Source organism: Triticum dicoccoides, chromosome 3A, assembly GCF_002162155.2.
Source record: "Triticum dicoccoides isolate Atlit2015 ecotype Zavitan chromosome 3A, WEW_v2.0, whole genome shotgun sequence".
Classification (NCBI taxonomy): domain Eukaryota; kingdom Viridiplantae; phylum Streptophyta; class Magnoliopsida; order Poales; family Poaceae; genus Triticum; species Triticum dicoccoides.
The window spans coordinates 41,490,907-41,496,745 of NC_041384.1; positions in this window are offsets into that span (position 1 = coordinate 41,490,907).

Sequence of the window (5,839 nt, forward strand, 5' to 3'; positions counted from 1 at the left end):
ATCCATTTCAGCGACAACCAATATGCGACGGGGGGAGTATGAAAATGGAGTGGGCTTTAAAAGTGCTTGAAACATATGCGAAATTATAACACCTTCAAGAAGGAAGAACACACTCATAGCAATGTTGCCATGTCCAGCTTGACATGGCAAGGACAAGTATTTTCATCATGGACGTCGGGTCCAACCAGTGAAGGCTAGAATATCAAGTCCGTTGCTTCAGTGTCCGACCCGCAAAGGTCATATCAGGATTTTCACCCCAAGTACGAGCAAGCAACGGCGCACATCAAGTCCTCTTCTCTGCACATGTGGCTCTGTCAAAGTCAAGCTGTGATCTGCAGCGCCGGGGGACACAGTCCGAGAGGCAAAGGACAAAAGGACCTGAAGAGACAAAGACCCCTCTGAGGATCCAAAGGCTCCAGCCTCCACAACTGCGAAACAAATCTCCTTCCTTCCCTCCTAATTGGCGTTTGACACAGTCCATTAGCCTCCAAAATGCCGCCTAGCTAGCTTATCTGCAAATCTTGTTTGTTTCTGCCTCCGGCATCTATACAGGTTATCACAGCCATGAATTCGATCACTAGCATCAATGCCCATACCTCGGCAAACTCACCAGAGGCTCACATAAAACAGGCAGGCATGTACTTCTTGCTTCCCTCAGCACAACTGAAATAGTACAGCTTAACCAATTTCAGCACAACTGAAATATATCAAGCTGCACTTCTTTCCACCGACAGACAGCGTCGGTCCCTTGGCTTGCAATTCATTTCAAGTCCATAATCTCATCGGGCAACCAGTCCTACGAATTCTAGCGTCTCTGGAATTTTGTGTGATCCTCTGCAGGCAATAATCAATAGTAAGTTCCTCTTCCCGTTTTTGCTGAGCAGTCTCTTAACTTAATCAATAGTAAGTAGCTAGCCATGATGTCATGTTATGATTTTTCCATGGCCATCAACTGAAGATACTATGATTTCTAGCACAGTAACCCGTATATACATCCTTAAAATATTCGGGGGGATCCCCCCGCCCCCTTCACCCAGGTGTTTGTCATAAAGAATTTGCTATCACTGCAATGAATCCCAGGAAAGATGTCAATGTCATTCATATTATTATTTTTTCAAAATAGAGGCAAAAGATTTTTCTCATCAATTAATTAAGCAGAAGAGAATTGCCAAGTTAATTAACAGAAAGCCAGGTGAAAACCGACACAAACAAACCACATGCGGACTACTCCCAAAGCATTAACCCGCATGACCACACGATGTCTCGCATATTAATTTTGGTTTAATGTGCTGGAGGAATATTTCGTGTATTTCAGCTTCCTCCTTTTGTTATTCTGCTGTTCACATACTTAGTCAACTGTTCACACTGCATTTAATCCAGGAAAATGTGGAGCAAAGTGCAGCCAGACACATTGCAAAGATTGTGTGAATGAGCATCGTATAATCAATCATGGGTACCAGTGACAAGCCCAGCTCGGCTGATTTTCACGGCATCATGGCAAATACGGCTGTCTGTGGCGCCTATAGTTCTCAGGACCCCATCGAGTCAAGCACCGCCAAGTACAATGATTCAGAGTTTGTTTTGCATCCACCAACCCCTTTGAGCTACTCTCCTGCAGTGTCAATTGTTTCCAACAAGATTGGTCCCCAATTCTGCAATGTCAGCTGTGATGGCCCATCAGCTGGTTGGCGCCTAATCAATGTGGCGGAGCACCCAAAGACCGACTCTGATGTAACTCTCAGCTACATAGAACAGATGTTGATGCAGGACACTGATGACAAGGTTAGAGCACCTCATGGCGACACTTCCATCAGAACCATGGAGGAGCCCTTCTATGAACTTCTTGGACAAAAGTATCCAGCTTTGCCTGACATATTACCACCTTGTGGCTGTGATCGCCTCAAGAACCTAAATGGCAATGTCAGCAGGCTTAATGGAAAGTTATGCAGCAATTGCTCTTTATATATCAGCTCAGATGATTATCACCTCAATGAAAACTCAGAAGCATCTCAGGCTCCATGGACTTTATCCGCCATTGTTGGAGAGGCAAACAAAATCCCTCCGGGTGCCGAAAGAATGGAAATTGGTTTGAACATCAATGGCCTGTCCATTGCAGAAAAACCTAGCCGAGATAATCATTCACCTCATATGAATGAGAAAGAGACAATCAAGGATGCATCATTTGAAGTTCGAGGCCGAAAAGTTTTCCCAGATAAAGAAGATCTTGATTTGTTAGAAGGAAGGAGAAGCAAGCAGACTGCTATTTTTTCTGATGAGCCGATCCGAAATGAGGCATTTGACAAGGTTCTACTGTGCTGTGAGCATCAACTCGTCGTAGATGAAGGTATTCTGCAGCGGACCATGGCGAATACATCCACCAAGTATGCACAGAAAGAGCAAGGGAAAAAATTGGCTAGGCAAACTACCAGAGGTAAAACACGGAAGAAGAAAGAGGTGGTGGATCTCAGAACTCTCCTTATCCATTGTGCAGAAGCAGTATCTGTGAACAACCATAGCTTAGCAAGTGACATACTTAAAACCATAAGACAACATTCTTCACCAAGTGGGGATGATACCCAAAGGCTAGCGTTTTACCTAGCAGAATGCCTGGAGATAAGATTGTCTGGAAATGGGAGTCAGATAAACCAGAACTTCATTGCTACACCAAGGAATGCAGCATATATTCTAAAGCTCTTCCATCTTGGTTTGACAGTATCTCCTTACTTGAGATCATCATATTACTTCTCGAACAAAACTATCATTGATGTCTCAAAGGGAAAGCCAAAAGTGCACATTATCGATTTTGGCATTTGCTTTGGTTTTCAATGGCCATCATTATTCAAACAGTTTGCAGATAGAGAAGGTGGCCCGCCTAAGCTTCGGATTACAGGCATAGAGCTACCAACGCCAGGTTTCCGGCCAGATGAAATCAATAACAACACACGGCTACGATTAATTGAATATGCTGACATGTTCAAAGTACCTTTTGAATACCGGCAGATCTCATCAAAATGGGAATCCATCACCATCAAAGATTTTAACATTGACAAAGATGAATTGCTCGTAGTCAACTGCATACACCGAATGAAGAATCTTGGTGATGAGACAACATCCATCAATAGCGCCAGGAATAGGGTGCTCAATAACATAAGGATGATGAAGCCAAACATCTTCATCCATGGAGTTGTTAATGGATCTTACAACACCCCCTTCTTTTTATCACGGTTTAAAGAAGTCATGTACCGCTATACTTCGCTGTTTGATATGCTTGATAAAACAACTCCACGAGATAACGAGACAAGATTGATCCTAGAGAGGGATATATATAAATATGAAATTCTCAATGCCATTGCATGTGAAGGATCAGAAAGGATTGAGAGGCCCGAGAGTTATAAGATATGGAAGGTAAGAGGCCTTAGGGCCAGGTTTGAGCAGCTTCCACTGAATCCAACCATTGTTAATGGAATACAGCATATTGTGAGACAGATTTATCACAAAGAGGTTTTTGTGGACGAAGAAGACCAATTCCTAGTGTTGGGATGGAAGGGAAGGATACTCTATGCATTATCCACATGGAAACCAAGTGAGATTGACAATGAAGGCACATATGATATTTGAAGTTCCAGAACAAAGAGAAGTATTTGACAGTTTAATCAGCCAAAGTGGTCACGCGAGGTGTTGTTTCAATTTCCAAATATCTTTGGATTTGTACATTTGGTAATAATCAATATATTTTGGGGCATCCGAATGTGAATTTGCTTCAACACTTCTATGTTTGTATTGATTTAACTACAAATGATTATCTTCAATCTACCAATATCTTACGGGCCTCATTGATTCAACGGATTGGAACGCTCAGGATTTTTTCTCGTTCGATTCATAGGATTGTATCGTACAAGAATGTTTCCTAAGGATTCTCCTGTACGACAATCCACAGAAATTTTATCTTCCACTCTGATCTCTTGAAAATATTCTTACGGGCCTCTGGTTGGTGGTGTGTTGTATCCGGATTCGTTCTCTGGTTGTTGCTTTATATATAGAGCGGGGCAAAAGCCTTTTTGGTAAAATATTCTTTGACTATTTTGTGAAACAATCAAAGAATCCAAAACCCTGTGGGATTCATATGGTCCACAACATTGCAATACTATGTTTTTCCTATTCCTATGTTTTTGGAATTCCGCGAATCAAAGGAACACTAAAAGTTGATAACTGTCCAACAAACTGACAGAAGTCAGTGGTATTTCTATCACCACAAAAGCAAGTTAGGTAAACAGTGGAAGGAAGAAAGAAAAACACCTAATAAGGAATGACAAAATAGATAAGCTTGACAATACCTGAAAGGCTGGAATCCTGAATGATGGACTCCTTTTGCACGTTTCCGGCTAACCGACAGTTCAGCCTGTCCTCTTGGTTTCTCTAGGCTGGTGTTGGTGTGATTTGTGAACTTCAACTTCTGTTCTGCGGTTAGCAAGCACCACTGCCATTACTGGTGTCCAAGATTACCGTGATCATACAGAGGAAAGTGAGTGCAGTGTGCGTCAAGTGAGTTGATTTTTGTACCGGTCACGCATTACATCAAACACCTACAAGGCACTCTCTGCTCCCGTGCGATTGATGTGGTCTGACCCTTCCAAAAAGAAGAGTCGGCCACGCCACCGTCGTCCAAGGGTCAAAGCTGGCGCAACACTCCCTGTGTGGTTGTTTGGATAGCGGTAGATTTATATAAAATGAGTTTTTTTTACCAGATTTTTAGTAAAACTGGTGCTACCATTTATTTTATGAATAATCATTTTATAAAGGAACACGTTTAGGTTCGCAAATGACAAAACTAGTCCATCTTAGGATCCATCTACTAATTCAACAATGGACAAGAGTCGATTTACAACTCAAGTTACTAACCTCAAAGGAAGGAGATTAGAGGAGAAAGAAGACGAAAAAGCCTATCCTAAGCTAGCAGTATGCCTCGGCTTGCTAACTTTCCATAAAATTCGGCTTGCCCCCAAGCCAATATCGATGAATAGGAGGGCCACCAGGATCCCAGGGAATGCTCAAATGAAGCTTTTCATCATCGGTACCAACAACATATGCAGCAGGAACAAATATATTGTCACTTGGATCCCAAGTCAGTTGAGAAGCTTGGAAAGTTAGCACACCAGGAACCACAGTCAAAAGGAGGACATTTGGTTGACCAATTGTAGGCCAATGAGTCAATCATGTGCACACTATACTGAGAGTTGTAGGCCTCATGGGTACGCACTATATAGAGCTGCCAAGAAATCTTCCATACCATCAAGTCAGAAGCGCTAGCATGTGAAAATCTATAGCAGCTCCATTTAAAAAGTGATCGAAGCATATGCGAGATCATAATGCCTTCAAGAAGGAATAACACACTCATAGCGATGTTGCCATGTCCAGCTTGAGACGGCAAGGACATGTATTTTTATCATGGACATCGGGTCCAAGCAGTGAAGGCTAGAATATCGATGTGTAGATAACATCTTCACGGGTTGAGCTAGCCAGGAGCCTAGGCGACTAGGGTTTCCCCCTCCCCACCTCCCGCCGCCGCCGGCCCTCCCGCCGCCGCCGGCCCTCCCGCCGCCGCCGGCCCTCCCGCCGCCGCCGGCCGCCGGCCCCGCGCTACACCTCCGCCCCCTTCCTCCCTCCCCTCTCCCCCGTCCGGACCCGCCTCGCGCCGCCTCCCCGGGAGGTGGCCGGGGCGGAGCTCACGCCCCTCCTCCGCAGGCCTCCGTTCCCCCTTTGTCCGCTCGCCGCCGCCGGTGGTCGCCCCCGGCGCTGGCCCGGGTGGCTCCGGCGACGGCGGGCCTTCCCTTCCCCGCGC